The sequence below is a fragment of the Lissotriton helveticus genome, chromosome 1_1 (genome assembly GCF_964261635.1).
Source record: "Lissotriton helveticus chromosome 1_1, aLisHel1.1, whole genome shotgun sequence".
NCBI lineage: Eukaryota > Metazoa > Chordata > Amphibia > Caudata > Salamandridae > Lissotriton > Lissotriton helveticus.
In genome coordinates this window covers 1404370321-1404386159 of record NC_136057.1, presented here as the reverse complement: position 1 = coordinate 1404386159, position 15839 = coordinate 1404370321, and the positions used below count along the sequence as shown (strand labels likewise).

The 15839-nt window shown below is 44.0% G+C and overlaps 1 protein-coding gene across 50 annotated transcripts in view; it reads left to right on the top strand.

The window, feature by feature from the left end:
• The window catches only part of NFIX (nuclear factor I X), a 5476577-nt gene that overhangs the window by 2842686 nt on the left and 2618052 nt on the right, over window positions 1-15839 (top strand). The window lies entirely within an intron of this gene.

Below are 15839 nucleotides of genomic sequence, written 5' to 3'. Positions count from 1 at the left end.
ATCTTTCACCCCGGGCCATTGCAGTACCATCAAAGATAATAATGGAAGAAAGAATATACCCAGAAGTGATACCATTGCTATAATTTTTTACTTCTATATCTGTCACTCCGTCACAAAACTCTGCTGTCAATGTTCTTTTCACCCATCTTATACTAGGCTTTCTGTACTTACAGGGTACACCTAGGGGAAGCACTATTCCTACGGCAACATCATTTGTACCATTATGAACATTTGAGTACGTACCAATCCTGGATGTGCATATATTGGGCCTTGATAATCCACAGGAGCATATCTAGTATTCATTCCGGAGGTATTCGGATCCTTCTTCCTCGCTTAATACATTGTGTTCTTTAACAGTATTACTCCAGAACAGTTAACATACAATAATGTGTCAGTACTATTAATTATCGGGCAACATGCTGGGTAATATCCGGCCTTTTGAGTAACCATCAAATCTTGGTATTGCCAGCCCACGAGGGTGATATTCCGCTCTTCCTTATACATGTTATCACAATACGTGGTATTATCACACCCCAGGTACCCTTCCCCTCATGGCTTTCGGTAATACAGACACGGGCCAGGATATCTCATACCAAACTCACCCCTTACCTCTATAAAGTGGGCTGGGCGAGTATACGTGTAATTTACGAGTGACAATAGGTATGCAGTCCATAAACTTGTAACAGATTCAATAGGATAACAAGCTATACCTGACCCAAAAAATCTTTTGTGCATGTCCAAAACTACATTACTCTGGATTGTCCTTTTTTGTGTGAATTGGAGAAGTGACCTTATTCTCAACATTTGATGGGGTAATCTGATCTCGTTCAAGAACCCAGGACACCCCACCTAAAATCAATAGCAGTAAAATCACAAAAATAGTCACAGCATTTTTCTTTTAGTTGACCAGAATACCTGTATATGGACAGGGGAAAGCACAGACTAGTCTTCATCAGCAACCATTCTACCAAAAGGTTGCATTACGAATGATAAACGAAGGGGCAGAATGGCAGCAAAAGGAACATACAAGTTCCCAGTGTCTTTCAGAGCCTCACTGGTACAGCCTCCTATTGTTCATCAAAATGTTGGTGATCTTGGGCACCGGCGGTAGCACTTGCTCTGTCCTTAGCTCGGGTTCCTACGTCGATCAGATTAAGGCACCCCCAAAAGGATACCATTAATACATCCTGTCCAATGTTCAAACAGTGCACAAATCTCACATCTCCCTTAACTAAATCAGTTGGTACTGTAACAAAGTACACCCTAACTTACACCGTAATCTGACTTCTCCTTTGGTGCACTGTCTTTCAACTGGGGGCGCAAATTGTACCTAGTCACTACAGGCACAGGAGTGTCAACAAAAAGGGGTTCCTGAATTGCTCGTATTTCTGGTGGAACCGCTGCCGTTCAACACTAATCATTTTCCTCATCTGTTGTGGTCCAGGTCAACCTTGCATCACTAAAGGGGTCAAACCAGGGCACCACCTCACACTCCGAGTCCCCGACTACATCCCTTGCCCATTGATCATAGAGCAGAGGAAGAGGGACCTTGAGGCAGTGGGTTGTGTGCACCCAGTTCTTCCAGCCAGGGACTTTAACAGCAGTATGCGTAGACAAGAGGACCTGTTCCGGTCACTTCCATCGCGGCTCCAAACTCTTTTTCCACTGGACGTTGCGTATTAGGTTGTAGTCGCCTGGCTGGATGTTGTGCCCGGGCCCCTATGGTGTAACTGGCAAAGTGTCTTGAATCTGTTGGTGAATAGAACGCAAACCTTCAGTTAACTGGCATAAGTAATCAATTAACAAAGGGTAATCAATATCAGAAAACCATTTAGGACCCAGGACACCCCAGACCTTCACCGGGCGTCCAAACACAACCTCATACAGTGACAATCCTGTCCCAGAATGTACTGTAGTTCTTGTTGACAAAAGTGCTAATAGTAAGGCATCTGGCCTCTATAACCCTGCTGTCTCCTGAATATTGGCCATTTTCAGTTAGAGAGTACCATTGTACTTCTCAACCAAACCTGCTGACTGCGGATGGTTAGCAGCATGAACATTCTGTTTTATGTGCAAACCATCACAAATTAACTGAACAACCTTGGCATTGAAATGACTTCCGTTATCACTCCATATCAAACGGGCAAGCTGAAACGAGGAAAGAACTCCTTCAGGAGTACCTTTGCAGTTGTAACAGCTATATTATCTTTAGTGGGATAAGCCTCAACCCACCAAAACATACCTCAAGTTATTGCACCTCTCCAGTTTGATGTAATCCATTTGGAGAAACTCAAAAGGAAAAGTAGGTGGTTCAAAATTACCAGGTGGTGTAGTGATACCTTTACCAGGATTTTGCATCATGAACACCATACAATACTTCACTAAATGTGCGGCAGTTTTTGAAATGTTATCATTCTGCCATGTAGGATCTAGTAACTTGCAAATACCCTTAGCACTGATATGGGCTGGGCCATGTGCCATTGTAACTACAGGAGGAACATACGCATCTGGTAACATCCATCACTGTTTTTCTGACTTGTCAATCCAACACCCCTCATCATTCAATTGTGCTGTACTTTCTTGCTAAATTGCTAATTCCTCTATTGTGGCCTCACTTTGTATTTCTTTCTCATTTTCAAGAGTATCCTCAAACATGGTAACTTCAGGCACCCACCTAGCGGGACCTGCTATAAACATTCTTTTCATTTTAGTTTGGGCTGTTTCCTTAGCTGTCTGATCGACAAAAGCATTTCCCCTACCTACATCGTCAGTGACATTCTGATGGGCACTACACTTTACTATAGGCAATCTCTTAGGAAGCGTCAAGGCAGACAAAAGCCTCAATATGAGGTGCCCATGTTGTATCTTGGTGCCATGCGAAGTAAGGAACTCTCCCTCTGCCCAAAGTTGCCCAAACTTATGTGTGACTCCAAAGACCTACTGGCTGTCAGTATAGATATTGACAACTAGTCCCTCACTCAATTCGCAAGCTCGTATTAAGGCAACAAGTTCAGCAGCTTGGGCCGATTGATGGGGAACTCTTGATGTCTCAATTACTGTACGCAGAGTGGAGATAGCATACACAGCAGTTGTAGTTCCATCTGGTAATTTAAAGCAAGAGCCATTGACATAGTTGCCCTTGTGGGTCACATAAGAGAACATAAGTCAATACTACCCGTCCTTTGGTCTCTTCTTCCGTCCGGAAGATACAATCATGTTTATTTGTTTCATCATTCTTGAAAGTTTCGTTGCTGGGTTCAGAGTGGCACATCTTTTAATCGTGATGTGTTTTGCAAACAATGGTAATTCATAGCCAGTCAGACGTGCACTAGTGAGGTGCTGTGTCTTTGTTTTGTTCAAAAGCGTGTCCACAGCATGGGGACCATGACAGTGACATCAGTATCAAGAACGAGTCCAGCTGATTGTCTTATTGAGACGGCAACAGCCACGACCGCACTTAGACAACTCGGATGGACTTGTGCGATAGGGTCAAGATCAAGAACAGCAGAGAAATAAGCACACAGCTGTGTGCTTATCTCCAAATTTTTGTGTTAAAACTTTAAGCGCACAACCAGCCATCTAATGGAAGAACAATACAAACAATTTAGTATAATCAGGGGTGCCATGTACTGAAGCTGACCAAAATGCAGTTTTCAAATGCTCAAAAGACTTCTGACATTCAGGCGTCCAAGGCCAGGACTCAACCACATCTTTAGTGGTTAGAGCAAGCAAGGGTTTGATTAGTAAAGAGTAATTAGGTATCTACTGCCTGCAGTAGGAAGTGATACCCATAAAAGCACGCACATCTTCTGAGTCTGCGGGCTGAGCATTTTTACAATGGTACTAATACGCTCTGGGGTCATTCTCCTACCATCCTTCGACAGTAGGTGACCTAAATAGGTGACCTCCTTTTGACAACACTGAAATTTAGAAAGAGAAACTTTATATAGATGTTAGGCCAAATGCAGCAACAATTTAACTGTACGGTCTCTACAACCCTGCTCAGTATCAGAAGCGATAAGTAGGTCATCAACATACTGCACCAATACATTACCTACATGAAGTGAAAGAGAATCTAATTGACTCTTTAAAGCCTGACTATACATACTTTGACTCTCAGTATAGCCCTGAGGAGCTCAACAGAACCTAAAGGTCCTACCAACTAGTGTAAAACCAAACAATTACCTACTATCTGGATGAATATGGATACTAAAGAATGCATTTTTCAAGTCAATGACAGAGAAAAATTTAGCGGTAGAAGGAATCATTGACAAAAGAGTAGTAATGTCCAGGACCAAAGGAACTGGGGAACCACTATTTTATTAACTTCGCACAAATCAATCGCAAAACGATAAACATCTTCATGATCATCAGGAGAACCCGGAGGTGTCCTATTAAGAAAAGGAAGAATAGTACTATTACAAATACTGGCAGATGTCTCCTCTACCACTCCCTTCTTAATCAAGTCCTGAATAATCTGCAACAATGCTCGCTCATCTGCCTGCGGTATTTTATACTGGGGAATACGAGGCAAAATAGTGCCATTCTTAACCTGTATTGAAGCTGGTGGTATCTGCAACAGTCCCACATCTGTATCACATGTTGCCCACAAAGTGGGTGGCACATTCTTAAATTCAACAGGAAGGGGTGCATCTTTGGACAGGCTCTGTTTAGCACATGCTACATCAGGACCCATAGTCATATAGACACCTGCCGGGAGCAATACATTGTAGCATGCAATTTCTTCAATAAATCTAAACCCATCAAATTTTCACCACAATTAGATGTCAACAGTAATGGTGACTCCACAGTAAAAGAACCAATAGTCAACACAAGGGGCCTTGAAATGGGGCTTACAACTGGTATGCCAGAAAAACCTAACAAAACATTATTATGGCAAGACAGAGCTGCCCCAGGGACCATATTTTGAGAAACCAAGCTTTTTGTCGCACCTGTACCCACCAGAAATTCCTTAGTTGAACCTTGCAGTTCCGCTGTTACATAAGGGCCATGCTGATCTACAGGTATCGAAACTGGTCCCCCACTCTGTCCCTGGCTGTCCTAGCTGTAAGATATTCCTGTCTCCTCATCAATATCATAATCTCTCGAGGGCCGTCAAAATAATTATTATCAGAATGACCCTTTGCGGCTGCCGCACTTTGAATTCTATCAGCCCCTCCAGTTCCACGACTCCGTCCATGAGAAACTCGTCCTCTAGGGACCACCACCTTCTCCAAAAGCACGGGACACTTGCTGCGCCAATGTCCCTCCTCCGTGTAGTACGCACACTGATTTGGCCCCAAAGGCGTAGTATTTGACTGCCTACTAGTACGTGGAAGCTGTCTGGCAGGACACCCACGTCCTATGCCGTTGCCTCTAAAAGCCTGCTGTAACAACACCTTCGGTTTCAAATCCTTATGCTTCTCCGTCCTTTGCTTCGCCTCATTATCCCTATGCTCATGATACTGTGCCATATTGAAAATATGCTTGTAGAAACCTGCAATTGAGTCGCTATTTCAGGGAGCAGATTGGAAACAAATCTATTAACAAACAACCGAACACCTCCCTCAATGGACAAATCCTGTCCACTATATTTCAAAAATGTACCTTCAAATCGAGTGAAAAAAATCAGACACACTCATCTTTCTTCTGTCGATATGCCAACGCTTTATCCCAATCCACCTTTCTTGGCGGAGTAAGATGTGCATATTGTGGTATATAAATAAATAATACCGGATCTAGGTTTTACTGGACATAGCAATAACAGATAGCTCAATAAATAAGAGTCAAGATTCGAGGTAGTAGGAGTTTGCAGGTTTAATACAGCATAAAGGACAGGAGCAGGACAACCTGCACGGGAACAGGATGGCAGCGCTGCCGGGGGCAGGATCAGAATCGGCATAACATTTAATAACAGTGCACAAATATATATACTAAAACAGTTACATTACAATGAATTACAGTAGGCGGAGCAGTGGGTGTGGTCAATAGCAGTCGCGAAAGATAAGGGTGAAAGTAGGTGTAACAAGAGGCGTGTACATAGACATGTGATGTAAACGTAACAGAATATGTCATAAATGGGGCGGAAACATGGAGGGGGCTACCTAAGGAGCCGGGACCTCTAACCTAATGGTGCGCGCAAACTGACAATGACGTGTTACTAGGAGAAGCTGGGGGCTATGAACTCTGTGCTAGGAGTAGAGACTGAAGTCTGGAGAGTCAGGGCGACATGTACCTAAACAGTATCTAGTATCTGATGTTTAGAGAACATGTTGATAGAATCCAAAAGTTATCGGGGTAAAGGCTAACAGACTCTAAGACTGGAGCATGCATTATTCTACATGTAGTGCGTGATGAAGAATATGAAATGACCATTAAATGCAGTATTTCTCTTACATGGAGACGTAAAGGCTAGACAATGACGGAAACTATTGATGCGATTCAGTAGCTTAGGAATGCAGAGAAGGAGGGCTGGACTGATAACTAGAATCATAACATACTCTTGGCAGACTCAGAGGCAGAGCCAGGCTGAGCCGGGCACTGTGAGGCAGGAAGTAAGTGAAAGGTCGAGGATACAGGTGGGGGCTGTATCGCTCCTCAGCGAGGACTCAGAAGACAGGAGCTGAATCTGGTGTCCGGGCCCTTTTGAGGCCTAGAAACGGGGACTTTACAATAAAATAACGTGCACACTGAGAAACGTGGCAACGTAACTTTACATAGGCCTGATACTCGTAGCTTTCACGAGAACTGGAAACTGGCATACTAGTAATGGACACAACTGTAATTGCGTCTTTAATCAAACATGGGGAATACATATGCATATTTAATCATGCACACATAACATAAGATGGAGGACACGTAGGGACACAGAACATGACAAAATTTACTTTTCCACATTCCCTCCTTGTCACTACGTTTCCATCAGGAAACATCAATATTCATGATACCATCTATCATTTCATACAGTATCATTTGCTCGTCTCGAATTTTCTTGGAACGGGATTTAGGACGGGACTTGGGACTAGGAACACATGAGGTAGCACAAATGCCGCAAATCGCAGGGCCACATTGTAAACAGAGGCAGCAACTGAATATGATCGCTACTGCAATACCCAGAAATGACAATACTTTCCATCCCCAGGCGGAAATTATATTCCAGAACCAACCGGACCATGTCCAGGTGCCTGGATCTTGGTGTAACATATGGGCAATTTTATGGAGTCTGGTAATAGCTGAATAAACAGACGGTGCGTTATTAGGAATGAAAATGCAGCAACTAGATCCGATGACTCTACATGCCCCGCCCCTATCGGCCAGTATGACGTCAAGGACGAGACGATTCTGGAGCACGACAATTCTCATAAAGGATTGCTCTTCGGTTAAGTTACCTAGAGCAGAAGTAGTCTCAATCACTACTGCTTCAAGTGTTCTGGTTAATCTACGTATCAGTTTACTATTTACAACAGTACCTAAGTAGGGGAAGACACCTTTATTGATATCTATATATTGTTCTAGAGCAGTTTCAGTATAATCGACAATCGGGAAATTTCTCTTGTGTCTAGTATGTACTAGATGGGAATTCCTATGATAGTCAGGTGGGGCTAGGAAAACTGGTGGCAGTAGGAAGGCAATGTAACATGTACCCTCCCAATCAAGGGGCAGACGAACATATGCGGTCTGACCACAAACAAAATAAGAATGACGTGAAGCTTTGAAAATAGATTTCCCACTGTCACTATACTTGACAATAGTAGTACAATCACTATGGCCTACATGTACGGAACCATTATTTCGGACACATAATTCGCCTTTAACTGGTAGTACTGACATGGCAGGTAAGTCTGGAGTAGAATCAGACTGAACATTCAGGACCATAAAACTCGAAGAATAATTACCCAAATTATAAACTTCATTTTCTAGATCTAACCCTGTTCTGTGGGGAAGACCTTGCTTGTCTGGGAAACATGTACTGTTCAGAAAAGACATATCTGTTAAGGATGACGTTAACGTGGACCATGCTCCACATGAACCATTATGTGAAAATGGATAAGGAAAGAGTGGCAGAACTCCCTTCGGTGTCTGGAAAGGGGGGAGTCGACCACACACCCAACAATTTGTGGCATTGCTGGTCTGGTGTGAATAATGTAACATGCGGATAAAAGAGTTATTACGCATAGCAAGACGATATGAGAGTTCATGGGGAGGCAGATCACTAAACGTGTGCTCTACTGTAACATTAGCAGACTTATTTACATGAGAAACTGAAAAATACAAATAAAATGCATAACTGGTGCAGGAAATCATAATGCTGAAATATAGCAGAAAACTTAAAATAATAGTGCAACTTCTAGAGTTCTCACTAACTCTCTCTCTGTGGGGGTCTATTATATACATGTCAGAAACCGGTCTAACCGTTTCACCTAGGGGAGGACTTAGACAATCAAACTGGCTGACTTATTTTACTAGACCTTAGTTTAAGCTTATACTCCTGCTGCGGAGTTTTCTCTAACAGGGAAGGGTTCGTAGCAATGTCTTTTGCGGGACAGTCCTTAAGAATAGTACTTTGGCAGTCTTTAAAATCCTCGGAAATGTTCTTTGAAACAGGTTTCAATCCAAAAAATCTTTTCACATGAGACAGATGCACCCAGCCCTTCCTGCCTTCCAGCTTGACGGCAGTACGGGTGGCCAGGAGGACCTGTCGGGGTTCCTTCCAGCGAGGCTCCAGCGGACTTGAACGATCAAAATTTCGGACAAGAACCATGGATCCGGGAACGATTTCATGCGGTGCCACCTCGGTATTGTCTGGAAATGCGGCAGCAACCTGTGAACGACAAGAGTGTAGGGCAGACATCAAGGAAGCTAGGTAATCTGTCAGCATATTACTCGAAACATCTGTAATACTTCGGGGTCTAGGTATACCCCACATATTAGGGGGGCGGCCGAATACGACCTCGTACGGGGACAGACCTGATCTGGAATGTGCGACCATGCGCATATAAAACAAAGCGACTGGCAGAGCTACTAGCCAGTCCACACCTTTCTCTTTACATATTTTAGCAATACGGATTTTCAGGGTCTGATTATGTCTCTCTACGAGACCGGCTGCTTCAGGATGGCGTACACAATGGAACTTCCACTGGTACCCTAACAAAAGGGAAACATGTTTCATGAGTTCAGATGAGAATGGCTGGCCGTTATCAGAATATACGACCCTAGGGAGTCCATAGCGGGGGAAGAATACACGAACCAACTGCTTGGCAGTGGTCGTGGCTGTGTAATCTGGGACTGGATATGCCTCTGTCCATCTGGACAAAGCGCATACAACTACAAGGACATACTTGAAACCTCGACATCGCTCCATCTGAATATAATCCATTTGGAGGACTTCAAAAGGGTGGTCAGGGGGCTGGAATCCACCTTGTTCCACCGGAACACTTTTACCTGGATTAAACTGGCAACATATCATACAAGTACGGACTTTCTGTTTGGCTGCAGCTCGTAAATGCTTGTTAAACCAAATGTTCTCGATACTATCTAACATAGCTTTTTCTCCTAAATGTGCTGGACTATGTGCGGTATTGATAATGACTTGAACCATAGAGTCGGGGAGAAACCATGTGGCTTTACCCTTCGTTACCCATCCCTGATCTGTCTGGACCCCTCCTTGTTCGGACCATTTCTTGATTTCATCGGGAGTAGCATGTAACTGGATATCTATGACATCTTGAGTAGGGTCCTTAACTGTCATACAGGTAGTCGGATCTGGAGTATGTGTCTGTGTCGGATTAACTGGAATGTCTGGAGTCTGTGCTGTAAGCTTGGCTGTGCGATCTGCTAGATCATTACCTTGAGAAATAGTGTCAGTAACTTTCGTATGTGCTTTGCACTTCATGATGGCAATAGATGTCGGTAAGTGTATGGCATCTAACAGAGCTTGAATAAGGAGACCATGCTGAATCTTGGTTCCATGAGAGGTCATGAAACCTCTCTCCTGCCAGAGCACTCCAAAGTCGTGTACGACTCCAAATGCGTAGCGTGAATCTGTGTATATGTTGACTTTCAGGTTCTTGGCGTGTATGCAGGCTTGTGTCAGAGCAACTAGCTCTGCTGCTTGAGCAGACAGGGTGTCAATACGGTGTGTTTCTATAACTTCAGTGTCAGTAGTCACTGCATACGCGGCTACTAGTTCTCCTGTACTTGTTCTCATACATGAACCATCCACATAAAGTGTCAGGTCGGGATCTGGTAATGGAATATCTGTCAGATCTTGTCTTGGCTTAGTCATAATATTAACTACTTCCACACAGTCGTGTGTGGCAGGATTCGAAATAACTGACGGTAACAGTGTAGCAGGATTTAGAACGTTGCAGCGTCTAATTTCTATGTGTGGCTGGAACAGTGTCAGTTCATAACCTGTTAAACGTGCAATTGTCAAGTGCTGAGTCTGTGTTCGGTTTAAAAGAACCTCCACGGAGTGTGGAACTTGTACTGTCAAGGAATGTCCTAATACTATGGAATCACTTTGTCTGATAGCTAGTGCTGTGGCTGCAACTGACTTGAGGCACGCAGGCAGAGCCTGGGCTACAGGGTCTAGTGTGCTCGAAAAATAAGCACAGGGCTTGTATTGTCCTGCTTGATCTTGTGTGAGAACAGATAATGCTGTACCTTCGCGTTCAGTGACGAAAAGTGTAAAAGGCTTACTGTAGTTCGGTGTAGCTAGAACAGGAGCTTGACATAAGGCTTTCTTTAACTCATTAAAACTAAGTGTATGTTCAGATGTCCAAGGGAGGACAGTCGATACGGCTGCCTCCTGTGTCGTTAACTGTATCAGTGGCTTGGCTAGAAATGCATACTGAGGAATCCATTGTCTGCAATAAGAAGTAAGGCCGATAAAAGCACGTACCTCCTTCTGGGTCTTGGGCTGAGGAAGACTCGCTATTAACTGGATACGGTCAGGTGTCAACTGCCTACCCCTCTTGGACAGTAAGTGGCCTAAATAGATCACTTGCTGGACACAGAATTGAAGCTTAGAAGGGGACACCTTGTGCCCCATCTCGGCAAGGAAATACAAGACTGTAAGGGATGCTCGCTCGCAAGCACGTTCAGAACGGGCTGTGATCAGTAGATCATCGACATACTGGAGCAGGGCAGTGTCAGTTGGCATGTGAATATTGTCTAGTTGTCTCTTAAGTGCTTGACTGTAAATACTAGGACTTTCTGTGAAACCTTGAGGAGCTCGTGTGAACATATAGCTCCTTCCATTTAAACAAAATCCGAAAAGGAACTGGCTGTCTGGATGAATGGGGACACTAAAAAATGCGTTCTTGAGGTCTATGACTAAAAAAATGAGGCTTCGGAATCAATGGCTGTCAGTAGGGAAGAGATATCTGGGACAACTGGGTACTGAGGAATAATACATTTATTAAGTTCTCGAAGGTCAATCACTAATCGATATACTGGGGGTGCATTTGGATCAGTACGTTTCATGACTGGAATGATCGGAGAATTACATACATTGGAGTCAGTTTCTACAACTACTCCTTGAGCCATGAGCTCGTCAATAATTTTGGATAAGGCTGCTACAGCCTCAGGTGGCAATCTGTACTGTCTGATTCGTGGTAACACTACACCTGGCTTGAGAGTCACACGATGGGGTGTGATTTGCATATAACCTACATCAGTTGGACCTTGCGCCCATAGATGCTGCGGAACATCGGACAATCTCGGATCAAAATCTCGTAATACATAGTGACCCTTGAAGTCACGTAGAAACAGTCGTATTCCTTCTGGGGAGCAGCAAATAACTGCACCTAATTCTTTCAGTGTTTTAATACCTAACAGATTTTCTGGACATGACTTCGTAAGTAATAGATCAGTAGTGCGGGACAATGGACCTACTTCTAGAGTAACTGGCTTAGATATCTCGTTTACAATAGGCTTTCCTGAAAATCCAAGGGAAACATTTCTAGAGCCTGAGAGCGGAGCCCCTGGAACTTCGTCGTGACTAATGGTGGTCCTACTTGCCCCTGTATCAATCAGAAACTTTCTGTCTTTCCCTAGTACTTGACTATGAACATAGGGACCTTCTTGATCTACAGGAATCTCGATGAGAGGCAAGCCTACCTCCCTCTCTAGGCTGTTTCATGAATATGGCTGATACTCTGGATACTCGGACTGCGCATACTGGTACATCTGCTGTGTAACATGCTGTGTTGCAGCGATAGGCTGCGGTGCTGGAACTGTCTGTTGTGCATTCCGTGGCTGAGAAGTCTGTGAAACTTGTTCTTGTCTAGGCGGACGTGGTCTTTCTTTAGTCTTACCAGTAGCTATGTTGTGTTTCAGAACTGCACACTCGTTTATGAAATGACCTGGCTGTTTACAATAATTGCATGTCCCTTTAACGGGAGCTGCAGGATGACTGGCTTGATTCGGACCCCTCTTCTGACTGTCTTGAGGAACAGATTGTGCAACCAGCACTTTCATTTTCGTGTCTTTCATACGTTTCCTTTCGTGATCTTGTTCTTCTCTGATTCTATTCTGGTGGTATTGAAGCATCTGTAACATCTGGGACGGGGTATTAGCTTGCCAGGTACTTTCGACTTTCAAAACTCTATTCTTAACTTGTGGACTTGAATTCTCGACTAATTTAGTAACAAAAAGATGAGGGTATGACTCGCTACTTGTCTTGAGGCCACTGTTTATAATAAAACATTTTTCAAATCTAGAATAAAAATCACTAGTGTCTTCGTCTTGTTTCTGTTTACAGGCTGAGATTGCATCCCAGTCTTCCTTTTTAGTGGCTAATAATCTTGGCAAAACTTGAATTAACAGTTCAGGTAATTCTTTACATTTCTCTCCTAGACCGGTACCTGGTACTCGTATCTTATCTTCAGCTTCTAGGACTGCCCAATCGATCTTTTTCTCTCCCACCTCCCAATCTTTTTCCTTGAGTTTCTCGTATACCCCTGCGGGCAATAAGACTTTTAACATTTTAATTATATCTGGATACGTGTATTCTCCCATACGGAGCATGTCTTTTAATTCCCGGTGGAACCCTGCTGGATCTTTGTCATGACAGGGAATTAATTTCTTCATCTCTAAGAGTTCCATCTTTGTAATCGGGGTGTAAACAAACACTCGTTGCATTTCACCATCTGTTGTCCTAACTGGGTGTACTTCTCGTAACGGATTCTGTCTGTCTATGTAAAAGGGTTTACTTTCTGGAGGTGAGACATGAACAAAATGCGGGTTCAGAAACGTTCTATATTTGTGGCGCTGTTCTAGGATGACACTAATTAAATCGGTACCTAAACCTTTCCATCTATACTGGAGTAACTCGTTCAGGACATCGTGTAACAGACCTGGATCAGAATGTTGACCCTCATACAGAGTAATGAGGTGCTGGATCATATACATACCCACCAGTCGTTGCTCGGCTGGGGGCAATTTCAGAAACATTTGTGCCACTATTTCGTCTGGAAAAGTGGTAGAATCAGTAATCCATCGGACTGCTGATCGGACTAGTTCTTGTTCATGCATAGTACTTAACTCACTGTAACCGATTCGTGATTTCAGAATGTGATCGGTAGCTTGAAATACTTGTTCTAGAGAACCTTGTTCTGGTGCTGGATGATGTAAAACTGACTTGTGTTCTAGGCGCAAATGGCGATCTGGAAATCTAGATTTTCCTACATACGCTATTCTTGTGGGATTCTCGTCGTCTACCTCTTCAGTAGAAGAGTCATTTTCTTTCTCGTTTACTTGTGCTGCTTTACGTTGTTCGTGTAACTTTATTATTTCTTTACGGATTTTCTTGTACATACTCTCTATACTACTGATAGTCTTGTGTTTACCCTCGGCTATATTATCACTCCACCTTGTCAGGATTTTCATTTCGGCCTGATCTTTAGTTGGGGAATCTTGTTCTCTTATTAGACAGTTAATCAGAAACTTTAATAACATGAGCTGGATCTCAGCTTTCCTTTGAGACATGGCTTCGCCAATACTTTCTGGATCCTCCCCTGTACGGATGAAACGATATATTCTGTCTAGATCTCCTTTCATATCTGGTAGGGTGTCCAAATACCCGGTCACCCGTCTTACACGGATGGAATATATTACTGTACTATCATCACCTGCAACTGGATCATAGCGGCATTCAGTGAGAGCTCGTCGGATTTCTGCAACGGACTTAAATTTGGGCGTACGCTGTAACGCACATTCATGTAACTCGGCCAACGTTCTACGTTGGTGCGGTGGCGGGGTACCAGGAGGACCTCCTCCTGCGGCCCCTAAACTGGAATCGTCGACTGATACTCTTCGTGCTGGCAGAGTGGGAAATTGTAATGTAGGCTGGACCGGGGGTACCGTAGCGGGTACTGCAAAAGGTGCCCCGGTGTCTGGGGGAGCAGGATTTACATTATTTACAGGAGCTGGCGGAACAGGATTTGCATATTCTGGGACTGTGTCGTCCAAATAGGACGAAATAAAAATATCAGCTGCGGTCGGTTTGTGACGTAGCTTAGTCGGAACTAGTGGTGGCGGAAAATTACTGGATGCCTCCGGGGTCGCTTTTGGCAAGCCCTCGGCAAGAAGAGGATACATACCCTTAATAAGGGCATTCCTCTGTCTGTCTGACTGTTCTGTTTTAACTCGTTCACCTATCTCGATTAGTTCCCTTTCTTGGGCTCGTTCTAAGGATTCTCTACTTAGTTCTGACTTTCTGATTTCTTTTTCGGTTCTTTTATGAGATTCTTTGCGCCATAACTCGATGGCATCTTTCTGTGACTGTCTGGCTTTCTTTTTCCATAATGCTTCTTCTACTCGCATGATGCACTCGGCATCCCATGTACCCGATACGGGCCATCTATACTTTTCTTCTAACTGTTTGGTATACTCTACCCATAAATCTAGATATAATATGGCACTTATGCCATGCTTCTGATACATAAAATGACCTGGACTGTCCCTAGGCGGGACAGGAACTGCTGCTTCTAGCAGACCTTTTCTGGTTTTTAACTGACGTAATTTCGAGAATAAGGGCATGACTGAACTGTAATCTAGACACAATACAATACACAATGAACACGATAATTACTTCACATTCATACCACGACATTAAAATACATGAAGAACATTTAAAATATCAGTTCGAACAGAATACTACCTGAAATACTGAAAATACATGAATTTTCTCGAGAACAGAACTGACTAGAACAGAAACTAGATGCACTGCTGAAACAGTACGAAACTTACCGGTCTCATAAAGAGACACGTCAGGACCCGCATCCACCGAAGTGGACACTTCGTTTGTGGGTCTGTGTACCACCAACCCACGGACCAGAGTCAATTAGATTGACCCTGTCTAGATACTACCCCAGCAATGGTACTCACCGGGCAGCAAGAACGGAAGGCCTCGGACTGGACTGGACTGCTTCGACGCCGGACGGACGAACTTCGGACTTCTGTTACGGGTGGGCCTCCGGATACCTCGGACCTTGGACTCTCGGCTTGGGCTCTGGTCGGGACTCGCCGCGTTCCTCCACCGCCTCGTCTGGATGCTGGACCGCCACCTCCGTCTCCTCCGTGGGCCTGAGGGATACTTGAAGCAGAAATATCTGCACGTGCACGGTATGGTTCCGTCACGGCTGCAGAGGATCAGGGGGCCGGCGTGGCTTCACCGGCGCGTGGGGAAAGGGCAAGTTCCTATTCGGGCGCCATTATGTGGTATATAAATAAATAATACCGGATCTAGGTTTTACTGGACATAGCAATAACAGATAGCTCAATAAATAAGAGTCAAGATTCGAGGTAGTAGGAGTTTGCAGGTTTAATACAGC